Source organism: Eptesicus fuscus, chromosome 7 (genome assembly GCF_027574615.1).
Source record: "Eptesicus fuscus isolate TK198812 chromosome 7, DD_ASM_mEF_20220401, whole genome shotgun sequence".
In the NCBI taxonomy this organism is placed as follows: Eukaryota; Metazoa; Chordata; class Mammalia; order Chiroptera; family Vespertilionidae; genus Eptesicus; species Eptesicus fuscus.
The window spans coordinates 63,272,730-63,289,847 of NC_072479.1; the positions used below are offsets into that span (position 1 = coordinate 63,272,730).

The 17,118-nt window shown below is 38.1% G+C and overlaps 1 pseudogene; it reads right to left on the reverse strand.

Annotated features, from left to right (window-relative positions):
* Positions 1-2,473: 2,473 nt before the first annotated feature.
* LOC103285499 (oligosaccharyltransferase complex subunit OSTC-like) lies at positions 2,474-2,953 on the reverse strand (annotated as a pseudogene).
* Positions 2,954-17,118: the final 14,165 nt, after the last annotated feature.

Here is a 17,118-nt window from a genome sequence, read left to right on the forward strand (position 1 = left end):
GTTTTGGTGAAGGTGAAGGTTTATAGCTGTGGGGCTACATGAACAAGTGACCTGGTGATTGGAAAGTGTAATATTTGAAATTGAAATTAAGGTTTTAGAAGTGATGTTGTTTCTAGTACTGATGAAGTCTAGGATCAGACCATGGGGATGGATGGCTGACAGGATGGAGGGAATGGCCACTGGTGATAAAGAGGTGAAGGAACTGGAAGACTTCCTATCGCTTTCAGGGTGAGGTTGAAATTCTTTATTAGGGTGTACACAGATCTTTGTGAAACGGCTTCTACTTAATTCTCAGCCCAGCCTTATCATTCACCACCATCTCTTCACTCAAGACTTTTTTTTATTGCATCTTGCTCTTCATACTCTCACTGTTGCCTTAGGTCTTTCTTGGCTCCTGTTCTTTCATTCTGCCTAGAACACTCAAAGCTCATTGCACTCCACTTTCAGTCCTCAGCTATAGGCATTTAAAATTTTCTAGGTATTATTTCACTCACTAATATGTACCTGAACATAAAATTCTCGGTGAGACAGCCTTTTTTTTTTTTTTTTGCTTTCAGATAGACTCTGTACTTCTTTTATAATTACACGTGTTATTCCCACACTAATCTGTACAATAGTGATGTTTGAAAATCCTCAATGGAGGATATGCTTTTATTGATTTCAGAGAGAGAGGAAGGAAAAAAAAAAGAGAGAGAGAGAAACATAGTAGGCATCCCAATTCAGGATTGAACATGCAACCTAGGTATGTGCCCTGTCTGGGAATTGAACCTACAACCCTTAGTTGGAGAATGATGCTCCAACTAAGTGAGCCACCCAGCCAGGGCTACAATAGTGTTTTTAATATTTGTTTAGACTTGTTTATATCATAGTACATGCTCAAATATCAAAATTATTCCATTTGTGTTTTGACAAGAATATTGGATGCAGAGTTCTATGTATTCATTCATTTATTTGTTCATTCATTCATTCTTTAACAAATATCTATAAAGTTTGTACAATGTGCCAGAAATTCTTTAAGGCACATGAGATACATCAGTGAACAAAACAGACATAAATCTCTGCCCTAAGTTCTTACATTTTGGGAAAGGAAGGCAGATAATAAATAATGAGTATAGTATGGAAGTGAATTAGAAGTATGTAAGATTCTGATGAAGGCTATGGGGGAAAAAGTAATACAAGAGGCCTTGGGGTGATTTTCTTCCATTGTAAATAAAGGGGTCATGGAAAGATTCACTAAGTAAATAACATTTGAGCAAACACTTGAAGAAGGTGAGGAAATTAGTCACATAGGTATCAGGCGAGCATTTCAGGTGGTGGGGCAGGAAGTGCAAGGGATCTAAGTGGGAAGACAGACGACAGAGACAGAGATGCTGGTAACTGGGAGCTTGTGTGCTATGTTCAAAGGACAGCAAGGAGGCAGTGGGACTGGAGGGGTGCGGACAACAAAGAAAATAACAAGAGGTGAAGTCAGATAGTAAGAGGTGCACTTCATTATCAGGTTTTTGGCTTTTACTTTGAATGAGATGAGAGGGTGAACAGGGAAGTCACATGATGTGATTTACATTGTCAAAGGGGCACTGGTGGCTATTGGGTTGAGAATACTCTAAAAGGGGAAGGATAGGATCAGGAAAGTCATAAAGCTAGTATAACAATCCTCGGGGGAATAATGATGGCTTGGACAATGGTAGTAGCAGGGTAGTACAGAGAAGTGGTTGAATTCTGGATGTAGTTTGACGATAGAGCCAAATTAATTTCTTGACAGAATAAAGGTGGTATGAGACAGAGGGGATAAAGACAACTCCATGTTTTTATGCCTGGGCTCATGAAGGAATGAAATTAAGACAGGGAAGTCTATGGGTGAGTTAGGTTCTTGGGAGGGAGATCAGAAATCTTAAACATGTTGAGTTTTTTTAAATTATTAAAACATTATTTATTTCTGTTTTTTCCATATACCTTATTGTCCAGGAAACAGTGTTACATACATACCTGACATAATGCACAGTTATACTCTGCTTAAAGGCAAAGCAGCACAGGTAACGCTGATTAGCTGTCCAGAGTTCTCAACCTTTAGGATCTTGCTTTCTAATTTTAAATCAATTCTTGAAAGTCAGGAATGTCATCTCCAAAAAATGTTAAGTGGTTTGAAAAAGGTAATCACTCTGTTAAGTATTATATTTGTATAAATGGAATATATTTTCTTTAATACATGAAAAACTAAGAAGAGAATGCCACTTAACATCATTGGTATGACAGCATAGGACCAGGAAAAAATACTGTGATAAGCTTGTCTCTATGATACCAAGAAGATATTCTAGTCTGAGCTTTAATATGCTTCCCATGTTTTCTACTAGATGCTTCTTTTCTGCTACTTTTCATCCTTTTCCATATTTCATATCAGAGGTTTGGTACAACTTTTAAAGCTTTATTAACAGGTGCAAATCTAGTATCCACAGATTTCGTCTCAAAAGGTACTCTAATTCATCAGATAGCCCAGCAGTTTCATTCTCATGAACACTCTAGCCAAGAGAAGACTCAATAGGGCACAGATGAATCGTGAGCAGAAGAAGAAATCTGTTGAGTTTTGGAATGTTTGGTGTATTGGATCAGTCTAGGATTATCAGGGCCTAAGCCATAAGTCGGACATCTTTAGTGTTGCTGTGGAGGCGGGAGAGGCTCCTGCCAACACTGTGTTTGCCACTCCCATTGTGAACAGAAAATTGGATGTGAGTCTTTCCATAATATATTGTCCATTTACTCTCTAGGCCAAAAAAGCCACTGGTCTCTAGAGGTTCAACAATAACATCATAAATTATTCCTCCAGTGATGAGAAAGTAAGACACCACCAATAGAGCATACACCATCATGGCAGAGGGCATGTGCACCAGAACGGCTTTTTCAGCTTCAGGTTGGGGCATTTGAGCACTAAGACTGGGACTTGGTACAAAGTCTCCATATTGGTGGTGGCAAGGCGAGTTCATGTTGTTAATGAGTGAAGATGTTCAGTAGGTAATTGGATATACAAACTTAGACTTCATGAGAGAGGCCTGGCTAGAGACATACATTTAGGAGTCATTTTCATATAGACAGCATTTAAGCCCTGAGACTGGATGAGGTTGTCAAGGGAGTGAGTATGGGAAGAGAAGAGAAGAGGACCAAGGGCTAAGCCCTGAGGTCTGAGAGAAGATGAGTAACCAGGAAGGAACGGAAAAGGACCAAACATTAAGGTAGGAGGAAAACCAAGTGCATGGGTGTCCTAGAGGCTAATTAAGAAGGAGAGAGTGATAATCTGGATCGGTGCTAACACAGCATAGTAAGATGGGAAATTATAAAGGACCATTGGGCCCTAACCTGTTTGGCTCGGTGGATAGAGCGTCGGCCTGCAGACTGAAGGGTCCCAGGTTTGATTCCGGTCAAGGACTTGTACATTGGTTGCGGGCACATCCCCAGGAGGGGGTGTGCAGGAGGTGACTGATCGATGTTTCTAACTATCCCTCTCCCTTACTCTCTGTAAAAAATCAATAAAATATATATATTTTTAAAAAGACCATTGGATTTAGCCATGGAAATCTCGACAAGAACAGTTTCAGTAGAATGATGTATGTGAAAGCTGGACTAGAGTAGGTTAGAGTATCAAATTAGAGGTGTTGGGAGACTGTAGTTACAAGCATAGAGGAGTATTTGCAGGGGAGGAGGGGTCATGCTAATGGGAATGTGAATAGGAATGATGCAACAGAATGAAACATGAGAAAAAGGACTGTTAGCAAAAAGAGGCAAGGGGAGGATGGGGTCCAGGGCACAAGGGCACAGACTGGCTTTACATTGAAGCACAGAGAGTCCATCAATAGTAAACATGGGAATGCAGAGTATGGGTGCAGAGGTCAAGTGGGTAGATGTGGTAGAGGGAGTCTGGAGAAATTCAAACTGCTTACAATTTTTTCAGTGAAGTAGGAAGGAAATCAATTGAGAGAGCAGATAGGAAGGGGCTAGAAGTTTACACATGGGAGTTGGTGTAAAATATTTTATTGGAGAGTGTATTGGATGAACAGTTTGAAATATATACTATGTACATTAGATAGAGCTTGATACATTATTACCAAACTAGAGGCCCAGTGCACGAAATTCGTGCACTTGGGGGCGTATCCCTCAGCCTGGCCTGTGCCCTCTCGCAGTCGGGGAGCCCTCAGGGTTTTGTCTGACAGGGCCTGAGCCATCAGTCGGACATCTTTAGTGCTGCTGTGGAGGCGGGAGAGGCTCCTGCCACCATTGTGTTTGCCAGCAAGAGCCTGGCTTCTGGGCTTCTGGCTGAGCAGCACTCCCTCTGTGGGAGTGCACTGACCACCAGGGGCAGCTCCTGCATTGAGTGTCTGCTCCCTGGTGGTCAGTGTGCATCATAGTAACCAGTCATTCCGCCATTCAGTCTATTTGCATATTAGCCTTTTATTATATAGGATCTTTGTGTACTTACTAATTTAGGGTTTGTTTGATCCAATTACTGAGAATGTTATGACAACAATCTCACTGCAACGGGATTTGTCAAGTTGCTTATATAGTTCTGTCAAATTTTGCTTCACATATTTTGAAGTTATTTTATTAGTACATGTAAATTTAGATTTGTATTCCCAGTGAATCAAACCTTTTGTCATGTAGCAAACCTCTTTAGCTCTGGTGTTGCTATTGTACTTGGAGTCCCTTTTGTTATATCAACTCTTTTTAGAGTAGTATTTCAGACTTACATTTTTAACCTTTTTATGTCCTTATGTTTTAGGGGTCTCCTGAAATAGCATGTAGCTAAATTTTTGTTTTAATACAGTCTGTGTGGGGTAGGCAAGAAAGGTGTGTGTGTGTGTGTGTGTGTGTGTGTGTGTGTGTGTGTGTGTAGGGCACTAGAGAGATTCTATTTCACTTCAGAATTAAATTTGGAAAAGGAAAAGATGTGGAAAAGAATATTAAGGACAGTGGGTGGTGGGTTTTGAAAGGAAGAGGAAAGTAGGTTAAATCCATGGATTAGTGGGCTAAAGGAAAGCAGAGCATGAGAACTATCTTACAGCCCACAAGGGTTCTAGTGGAGGTGATAAGGATACTTGAGATGTTATATGCCTTCAGGAATACCTGTGACTTTTACATGGGGCTGAACCTACAGGGAGCAAAGAATGAACCGACTGCCAATGAGTCCAAATTAATGGTGTGGAATAGACTGATTGGGCTCTGTTCTTCTTGGGATGGATCTCGGAGGCAACAGGCTTCTAGCAGACAGACAGAGAAAATCAGAACTTTGGGAGGGAGTGATTGCAGGAATATTTCACACTATGGGTCTTTTAATTAAGAATAAGCCCTCACAGATGCTGTTGGTTTCACAGTGCAGTTACCCAATCATCGAGCAAATATGTATTGATTACCCAAGTCAGGCACTGGTTGTGTGGTGGGGAATCAAAACAAGATGAGCAACAAACCTTAACAACCTAGAAGGTTTACAACTCCCTGACTTTAAACACAATCCTTAGACTTTCTGAAGCCATCAACAATTGGGAGATCTTAGTCAAAGATTTTTGGAAAAACAGATCTTTAGGTTATTGCAATTCTCAGAGGGGAGGATGAGGTGGGATCACCCATGGATCTGCCTGCACAAGAATAACAACAATGGGTTTCATTCTCGGGGGAATCCCAAAGGCCAGACCAGCGTGCTTATCTATGAGGCACAATGGGGAGGTGACTAGGACTCTTGTTCTACACACTAAAACGGTAGCTCTTAAGCTGTTTGGGAATCTGATAAAAACAGTGGAACCTCTCTTTACATTAGTGGTTTTTCAGGGACATTTGTAATATTTGGAGACATTTTTGATAGTCATGGTTGAGGCTATGCTAGTGGTATGTCATGGGTAGAGGTCAGGGATAATGCCAAATACCCTACATTACATAGGACAGCTCCCACAATGAAGAATTATCTGGCCCGAAATGTCAATACTGCCAAGATTGAGACACTGTTCTCTGGAAAAATACATGTCTGTACATACAAAACTTCAAGCACAATTCCAGGGCTTTTAGGGACTTCCTGAATCCCATTAATAGACCTACTCTGAGTCAGTTGACCTCAGGACAAAACTATCTGCTGGAAAGTTCTATGGACAGTTGACCCTTGAGGAACATGGGTTTGAACTGTGTTGGTCCATTTATATGCAGATTTTTTTCAACAAATATGTACAGTACTACAAATGTATTTTTTTCTTTCTTATGATTTTTTAAATTACATTTTATCTTCTCTGGCTCACTTTATTGTAAGGATACAGTATATAATACATATAACATGCAAAATATGTGTTAACCGATTGTTCATGTTATCAGTAAGCTTCTGGTTAGCAGTAGTCTGTAAGTAGCTAGGTTTTTGTGGAGTCAAAAAGTATATGCACATTTTCAAGGGTCAACTGCAGCCCCCTATCAGGAAGAAAAGTAGACTTCTCTGAGCTTTATTTCAGACAACCGAATTAAATTTTAGAACCGTATCAAAAATGTGTTTCATGGTTTACATTCTTTGAAATAAAGCACACATTTTTACAAAAACTTTCTACTTTATTTTCAAATCAATGTACATTTTAAGTCAAACATGATGCAGATGTTTTTTACTCATATATTAGTACATCAAGATGTTATTTTGTATGGTTAGCAAAGTTGGGCAAGCCTTCTTTTTAGTAAGTCTCCAAAGGGTCATTTAATTTTTAAAGGTGGGAGGTCATATTTTTCCATTAGGAAATTGACTAACAGGGTTCAAATCTTGTTCAAGTACCCAGTCCCATTAGGATTTGGAGAAAACAAGTAATCTCTTCCTTATTTTATCACGCTTATCCAATATGTAAGTGCTTGGGGGATGGCTTAAGTGATGGCTAAATGGATTTTTGTTCTATATATTGCCAATAAAGTTTAGGCTTTAAGCTTCTTTGTAATTTTTGCCTCATTACAATAGTTAAAAATCCCAGAAAATGGTGTAAAGTTCTTTGGTGAACAAGTATGCTAATAATTTTCATAAAAATCACACTATTTGAGATTTATAAAACTTTCTGCTGTAGTCTAGGGATTCATTAAAAAGCTGATTATATCAGCCTGCATATAAGTTAAAAAGCACATTTTATTGATCATTCAATAATATGTTCTGACTTCAGAAATGTTTTATTAAATATATGCTTTACTATTCATTGTATGGGATTGAAAAGCAGACAAGTTTAAGAAAAAAAGCACTCCAAATCATTGAGCAACCTTTAAATTTTTAATGCCATTGAACAACATAAAAGCCACTCCTTATGCTTTTAACTTTAATTTGTATGTGTTTTTGGTTGAACATGAAGGCATATTATTTATAGCATTTTCCCTTCTGAATATGGAGCTTAAAATGCTGGAAATGATGATTATGAATGCAGTTAAAATGTTCATTGACTATATTAGTGCTTGAGAAGTGAAAATGGGATACTTGAGAAAGCAATTGTTTGGATTTTCATTCATTTAGTCATTCATTCAACAAATATTTATTTACTCTAAATGCTAAACTAAGAATCTCTGGTAGTATAAAATGAATTGAACAGGGATCATCTCCTCAGTGAATGAACTACTTGAGCTGGGAGATAAGATAGGCAATTAATTTATTCATTAATTTGACAAATGCTTATTGAGCACTTACTGTGGTACAGTTCTAAGCCCCAGGAAGCTATCAGTGGATAAAACAGCCAGGATCCCTGCCTTCTTCAAACTTACACTTAGTGAAGACAATATTGGGAAGATCAGACAAGAGAAGGCTGTGAAGGAATATGAGCAATACTACTAAGAACAACTCTTGTTGAGCACCTGCTCTGTGCCAGATGCTGTGATAGGCTCATTTAATTCTCCAACATCCACTAAAGCAGGCATTATATTTAATTTTACAAGTGAGTAAGCTGAGGCTTAAAGCGACTAGGGACTTCATTCAGGGTCATAAGCTATAGGTATTATTGACTGAATCGAAGAGAATTCTATCTGATTATCTTTAGACTAAGATGCCTCTGCCTTATCACATAACAATTAAGGAGCTACCTGTCAGTGCTTTAGGAAGTTCATATAATATAAATAGCAAAAAGGGATGCAAGACAGTTGTAACCTCACTGCCTCCAAATGTTTTTCAGTGTCTGATATCTTGGCACAAATACAATTTGCCTTCTGCATGTTGGCACATGAGTATAAATTTAACTTTACACTCCTTTTTATAATACCTTGTAGATACTTCTTTGAGAACATTGTCATCTTGAAAATGATGGTAAAGATCTGTGATCTTATATGCCTAGCATTTCTCATTATATCTGTTAACAAATCCCATCCGTTCCTGGAGAGAACTCATTCCAAGTGACTTGAGTATAGACTCTATCTTCCAGATGCGGAAGAGGACACATGCCCCAGGCTTGACTAATGAGAGCACCCCTGTCCCTTGGCCATAGTGCTTAGTTCAGGAAGAGTTGTCCCTGGTAATTATCTGCCAGAACTACTTGGAAAGTTGCTTTATTTTCTGTGGGTGTTTTAGATAGCGTGATGTGGATCTTGTGAGCTACTCCTTCTACTAATAGTAGAAGAGCTGTCCAACATAGGAAGAGTGATAGCCATAGATGAGCACTGATATTCCGCTGTGCCTGAAGATAGAAACCTTCAAACATTTCATTTGTGGAACTAATGAAATCTCTATTTTGTTGGACTTAGTTTGAGATAGGGTTTTATTACTAGAAGTTGAAAGAGTCCCCACAAATAGAATGACATGACGTTGATGTCCTTTCTATCATTTACTGTGCCCTTGACTATAAAATACTTTTAAGTTGGTGAGACTGGAACTTACTGAACTCAAACAGTTAAGAATACATAGAAATAAATGCAAAATACTTGAATAGCTTGAACAACTAACTGTCTTCGTTAAGTACTTACTTCATATTTCAGGGGGAGATATATCTGAAAGTTCCCAAGTAATGTAGGACATGCTCATAGAATGTTGTTGCTTCTAAATAAAATGCTGGTGTTTGGGTTATTGAGGCTACTCTAGTACAGTTTTCCTAGGGAAATCCAACAATTCAGCTACAATAGAAGCTTGATAGAAACAGTAGAACTTAGGTTTATTATAAGCAGCTTAGGGTGTTCAGATTTTGAATCATAGAACAACATTTTCATTCAAGGCAAAGCAAAAAATAATATCTAAAGAACTGGAAATCATGTTGAACTACAGAAATCATGACGCCTGATGAGGGGTCAAGCTGTGATACTGCATTAACACATTGATGATTCTCTGGGATGAAGTAACAGAAGAACACTACTTTGGGAACTGAGCATGTTTACATAAAGCCATTGCCTTTTAGCAAGCACAGCAGGGTAAGCATTGGGTAAAACCTATTAGAGAACCTGTGAGAAATTGAACAAATATCCTAGGGTCCTAGTAGGACTGAATGATCTCCAACAAGAAGTTTAAGAATGTTTCCATGAACTCAGAGACCATGGCTTTGTAATTAAGAGTGAAATGCCACCAATGGAAGGATCTTCATTTTCCTGCAAAAAGAACAGAAGTTTCCTCTACTTATTATAGTAGTTAAGGAGTTGGCAATATTTTCATGTAATTTATTTTTCTCTCATCTATTCTAGCCCCAAACTATGCTACAGGTCAATGACGTATTATTCTCAAAAGAATCGTGATAGCTATTGGTCTTCTATACTTTAAACACCTTAAAATTATTCCCTACCCCAAGTTTATATCCAATAGAGCCATTAGAAACTTTTCTCTAAGGACAGCCTTTCCATTATATTTATTTCATATTTCAATTTATAGACTATCCATCTTTGTCACGTAGTTCCCTAATTTAACCAGACCTTACAATTGCTCTTCAGATGTTTCAGAGTTTGGGCTACATTTAGGGAGTTTCTGGTGGTGGGGTTATACAATAGAGTTGACATTCTGTATCTACTTTCAGACAGATAATTCTAGACCTGAGTTTATTCATTGTTTGCAGTGTCTTAAAAATTATTTTTAAGTTTTATTGAGGTATAACTGACATATAAACTACTAAAATGGTAAGTTTTGACATATTTATATACTCATGAAAACATAACCACAATCAAGATAAATTAAAATATCTACCACCTCCACCAGAGGTTCTTGAAGACTTTGATGAAATAAACACACAAATAAATGGAAAGATATTTCATGTTCATGAATCAGAATTAATATTGTTAAAAATGTCAACACTACCCAATGCCATCTATAGAGTCAATCCAATCCCTATAAAAATTCCAATGGCATTTTTTACAGAAAATAGACACAACAATCCTAAAATGTGCATGGGCCCCACAAGATTCTATATAGCCAAAGCAATCTCAAGAAAGACGATGAAAGCTGGTAGCATCATGCTTCCTGATTTCAAACTGTATTACAAAGCTACAGTAATCAAAACAGTGTGGTACTGGCATGAAAACAGATACATAGACCAATGAAACAGAATTGAGAACCCAGAACTATGAATATATATATGTATATATATAGTCAACTAATGTTTGAAAGGGAGCCAATAATACTCAGTGGGGGGAAAGTAATATCTTAAACAAATGATATTGGAAAACTGGATATTCATATGCAAAAAACAAATCTGGACTATATCTTACAACACTCACAAAAATTAACTAAAAATGGATTAAAGGCTTAAACATAATAAATGAAATCACAAAATTCCTAGGAGAAAACATCAAAATGGCCAACAGGTACATGAAAACAGGCTCAACATCACTAATTATCATGGAAATGCAGATTAAAACCACAATGAGATATCATCTCACCCATTAGAATGGATATTATGAAAAAAGACAAGAGATAAATGCTAGGAAGGATGTGAAGAAAAGAGAACCCCTAAGCACTGTTGATGGGAATGGAAATTGGTACAGCCTATATGGAAACCAGTATGGAGGTTCTTCATAAAGCTAAAAATACAATTACCATATGATCCAGCATTTTGTTTCTGGGTATATCTGTGAGGGAAAGGAAATCACTATCTCAAAGAGTATCTGCAGCCGCATGTTGGCAAAGCTTTCTTACATCAAAAACACAACCCAACCCGGAGAGCATTATGCTAAGCGAAATAAGTCAGTTGGAGAAAGATAAATATCACACGAGCTCACTCATTTATGGAATATAATGAACAACATAAACTGATGAACAAAAACAGATCCAGAGACAGAGAATCATTGATCAGGCCGTCAAACCTCAGAGGGAAGGCAGGGGAGGGTGAGGACTTGTATGCATGCATAAGGGCACAACCAATGGACGCAGACACTAGGAGGGTGAGGGCACAAGCGGGGGGTGGTTAGGGGCAATGCGGGGGGCGGGGGCGCGGTAAGGACACATATGTAATATCTTAATCAATAAAGAAAAAATAAAAAAATAAATAAACACAATCCATTTTAAAAATCTATAAATTAGACTTCATCAAAATAAAAAATGTCTGCTCTTCAACAGACACTGTTAAGAAAATGAAAGATAAACCACAGGCTGGGAGAAAGAATTGAAAAGCATATATATGATGAAAAATACTTGTATCTAGAATATATAAAGAAACTCTAGGCCTTAAAACAAAAATAATCCAAATTTTTTTAAAGGTGAAAAGATGCTTATCCAAGGAAGATACATGGTTGGGAAATAAGCACATATAAGAAGATGCTCAACATCATTAGTCATTAGTCACTAAAACCACAATGAGATACCACTACATATACACCTTCCTTATGACCCAGCCATTTCACTCCTAGACATTTACCCAGAGAAATGAAAGTAAATGTCTACACAAAGACTTGGATATGCACATTTATAGCAACTTTATTTATAATAGCCCCAAACAGGAAACAACTGAGATGTGCACCAATAGATGATAGATGAACCAATTGTGTTATATCCTTTCAACGGAATACAACTCAACAATAATAAGAAATGAATTCTTGATTTTCTACAACATGGATGAATATAAAAATAATTATGCTGAGTATAAGAAATCAGCTCCCCAAAAATATATGCTGTATAAAATGTAACTAATGTTTAGTGGTGGAAGCAAAACATGATTTTTTTTGGAGATTGAAGCAAGAGGGGATGGGTAGAATGCGTTATAAACCATGTGAGGAAACTATTGGGGGATGGGTATTTTTACTCTTCATTGTATTGATATATATCTCAAAACTTATCAAGTTGTGTATTTCAAATTTGTGCTATCACCAGGCCAGTGTGGCTCAGTGACTGAACATTGACCTATGAACCAGGAGGTCGATTTCAGGTCAGGGCACATGCCCAGGTTTCAGGCTTGATCCCCAGGGGACGTGCAGGAGGCAGCCGATCAATGATTCTCTCTCATCATTGATGTTTCTATCTCTCTTTCTCCCTCTTTCAAATCAATAAAAAAGTATTTTAAAAAATTGTGCTACCTTGTATCCTGTATCCATAGGCTTGGTCTATAGCTACTAGGATTGTTTTCTCTAACTCCTTACTTTATTCTATATATACTAAAATGGTAAACACCCATCAGTCAAGCAACAAGAGATTATCTCTATGGTCTTTGCAAGCTTCAAGAATCTAACACAGTTGTTTTTAATAAAATATGAGAGGTGTATTCATTAAGTTAGGCCTGTTGTGCTGTAATAACTAATGTATAACTCCCAAACCTCAGTGGCTTAACACTACAGCTTATTTCTGGTGGCATGCTGATCATGGGCAATTTGAGGGTTCTCATCTGCGGGGTTCTCTCTCGGGACTCAGGATGAAGAAGCTGCTCCAGCTGAGGTTGTGGTCACTGTGGCAGAAAGACAGACAGTTGGGCACTCTTTATTACTATGCACTGGCTCTTGAAGTATCTGCTTGGTTCTTATGCCCACATTTCATTGGCCAAAACAAATCACATGGTCCATGTAACTTCAAACACGCCCCAAAGCATATCCTATTACCAGTAGGTGCCCAAATATTTTGTGGACAGCATCCATGGTGGCCACAAAAAAAAGGGGACATCTGGATGAAACCAGATTATTGTGATTTTGAAGCCATGGGATATTACCATCTTGAGTATTCGTCAAAAACTGTGGACCATTTGTATTATGGCTGGGAGTGATGTAGAGATATTATTTTTCTCAAAAGAGTGCTTGTAGGTTAATATTTTGTAAGGAAGTTTATGATTAAGCTTTCTTGATAATATATTCTAGAGGACCAAGGAACTTTTGCTGTGATAAATTAGAAAAACTGTGACCATGTGGAAATGTTCTATTTTCCTAGTTCAATGAGCTGTATAATAAATTTTAAGTTAATCCTTGATGATCTTTAGGTTTTGAAAACTCAGCGGAGTGGCTACTACTCTGAGTTATGTTGGGAAAAAAAAAAAGAAATACAGATTCAAAGGGAATTTGATTAAATAACCATTTCTTCCTTTAAAAAAGTCTAGCATTCATTTAGCACTTTATAAATTACATCATGAAGAATTATTGGGTCATTCTAGATTTAAGTAGATACTTCATAGAAGTATCATATATTTAAACATCTTGGAAAATGTCTATCATGTGAAGATCTATGGAAATTATTATAAGATCATATACAGCAACAGAGCAAAACTAGCTGTCAGACATATTTTGAAGTCACACAATAAAACAGAAATTCAATAATGATTATGAGAATTCCAGTGTGGGGAAAAAATAGATCTTGTGTTTTTCCACTGTTCAGAGGAATTTAAAGAATAAAGGATTGAAATTATATTTTCCTATTTTCAAACAGAGTTCATTATCATTAAAAGAAATCATGACTTAAGTAATAAATGTGCCTTGTATCTTTCGCAGGTCCTTCACTAATTGCAGTCCTTTTTACCGGGTGTGCCAGATGTCGTTGGATGTGGCCACACTGGCATCATAATATTTTATACTAAAAAATTCTTGGCACGACCTCAGTCCTTTCTTGTACAGGAGAACTGTAGGGAGAAAATAACAGAAATAAATTTCTAAAAACTATAAATCTTCAGTATTTTCTGCTTAATGATTTTTATACAAATTACCCCCTCTTACCTAGTTGCTGTAGAGATCACAAAAAAAAATTTTTTTGGAACTTTAATCCTTATAAAAAGCCACAGGAATATTATGGTTAAGCATTTCAAAGCTCTTCCATTAATATGGGAAACTGTTAGAGTGCTTTGAACATTCACTGTTTAGTTTCCTAATTATTTCAGCTTGAAAATTTGACCAAGGTTTACTTGGGCTTTGAAAGTTCACAGAAAAGTTAAAGGACACAATTCGCCTCAAGATTTATGAAAGCCAGTAATGGTGGTGGGTATTTCCATACCATTTACAAAAACTTTCAAGTTGATGATAATTCAACAAATAGTTACCTCTGTTAATGTTAGTTTGGTTATATTTTTAAAGTTACTCATATAGATCTGTGAGTGGCTCCCTACTGTTATAGAATAATGACAAACTTTTTAAAGAACATTTTCATTTTTAAAAATCTCAGTGTTGAATGAACACGTGTAGCACACTAGTGCATCAGTTGTTAGCACTGCTGATTTTATTTTCTCCTTCACCTTATATATGTATGTATGTTGGTTTATTTTGCAGAATGGGTTATATCTGCTTGGCCATATAAGAGGGCAAGATTCCTTTCGCTTTGCAATCTCTTAGTGCATTGCCCATTGAACATCAGATTCTGTTTTAATGCTTATTAAAAAATAAAAGTATTTTCTTTCTCAACCATCTGGGTGGAGATGATTTTGGGTTGTGAGAAGATTGTGTTTTAAATTATTTTTTCACATCAGTATATGTTTGTGTAATTATCTATACCAATAAAAGGGTAATATGCTAATTAGGGCGGACGTCTTCCAGACATCCATACGGACAAAGCCACAGCAGCTATGAGGCCTGGGGCTCACAGCAACCATGGGCTCAGGCAGCTGCAAGGCCTGGGCCTCAGGCAGCCGTGGGCTCATGACAGCCATGGGCTCAGGGAGCCATGAGCCCCGGCGGCTGCGAGGCCCAGGGCTCAGATCTCACAGCCACCACGGCCAGCAGTGGCAGCAGCAGCGGGGTGATGGGGGTGGTGCCTTCCCCTGATCAGCCTGGTTGCCTCCCGCAGAGGGAGGCCAGACTGTGGGATATCCCCTGAGGGGGCAGGCCAGGCTAAGGGACCTCCCCCCAGTGCATGAATTTTCGTGCACCGGGCCTCTAGTCTATATATATAAAAGCCTAAGTGACAGGCCAACTGGCCAACCAGCCAACTGGCCGGTAGTTATGAGGTGCACTGACCACCAGGGAGCAGACATTCAATGCAGTAGCGGAAACCACAGGCATGGAAACATGGAACAGACTGATGAATCTCTGAGGGAAGTGGGGAGGGGGCAGGGTGGGAAGAAATAAACCAAAGATCTTATATGCACACTAGAGGCCCGCTGCACAGATTCATGCACCTATGGGTCCCTCGCATGGCCTGCTGGGATCAGGCTGAAACCAGCTCTCTGACATCCCCCAACAGGTCCCAGATTGCAGGAGGGCGCAAGCCAAGCTGAGGGACCCCACTGGTGCAGAAATCCATGCACCTGGCCTCTAGTATGTATGTACATAAAAGTTAATAGCATACATATATTCTCAGATGAAAGATAAGTGCTTAAAAATATCTTAGATGAAAGATAATATGAAGAGGGGCTTGGTGAGATATTATCTTCCTTATATTTTCTTACTAATTTTTCCTAATAAACAATACTCAGATTATCCAATTTAGGATTTAAAGAAACACAAAATAATTCTTTGTTTTCCTTGACATCTAAAATAATAATTACATTATCTATGCATTTCTAACTTTGTAAAGAGGCTGTCTCTTGATTTAACTGACAACAGCATTTTTGAAAAGTGAAAGATAATCCAAAACAACTTAAACACCAATTAATTTTCTCATAAGAAATAAAGAAAATGAGATTTGTTGTACTAGATTTAAAAAGTGAATTCTAACACCTTTTCTGCCATATTGTATTAATATAAAAGCATTAGCCGAAACCAGTTTGGCTCAGTGGATAGAGCATCGGCCTGCGGACTCAAGGGTCCCAGGTTCGATTCCGGTCAAGGGCATGTACCTTGGTTGCGGGCACATCCTCAGTAGGGGGTGTGCAAGAGGCAGCTGATCAATGTTTCTCTCTCATCGATGTTTCTAACTTTCTATCCCTCTCTCTTCCTCTCTGTAAAAAATCAATAAAATATATTAAAAAATATATAAAAGCATTAAAATTAGTTTGGGCTACTATAACAAAATACCACAGACTGAGTGGTATGAACAACAAATATTAATTTCTCACAATTCTGGAGGCTGGAAGTCCAAGATCAGAGTACCAGCATAGTCAGGTTCTTGGTGAGGAACTCCTTCCTGGTTAGACCCACACATGGCCTCTATATAAACAAAGATCTGTGTCTCTTTCTCTTTTTATAAAGTCACTATCCCATCAACTCCAAAGGCCCTATCTCCTAATATCATCACATTGGTGATTAAGGCTTTAATATATGGATTTTATGGGACACAAATATTTAGTTCTTAGTACCCATCCGAGGCAAGAAGAGTAAAAAGACCAAGATGTGGATAATAATGTGGACCCACAATAGTGTCCACACTTCTTTCTTCTTCCTTTCAATAGCCTTCCTATCTCTCTCCTTCTCTTTTTCTGTGTCCTCTGTCACCTCTGCTTAGGGATTCGGGCCACATGCTGTATTGCTTAAAGGAGAATGACTAAGCCATCATCAGGTCTCCTTTTTTTTCCTGACATGGAGTGTGACTTAGGGACAGCCATTGTGAAATTCAGCATGAGGGTTTGAACAATGGCCATCTGTGAATTGTTTGGAATTTTATCCTGGTGGGTTGGCAGGTAATCAGGTGAGCCTGCACTGGCTTGGAGATGAACACAGTCATTCAGTAGGGGCTCTGAGGAGCATGCATGGGTCTTGAATGTGTTAACAATTTAGAATAATCTAAAAGCAGATCATTCTCTGTCATTCCTTAGCTGCATGATTTTGGACAAAGTGCTGAACTATTCCACGGCTTACTCGACTTCTTTGTAAAGTTAGGAGAAGCATACCTGCCTAGTTAGAAAGCCT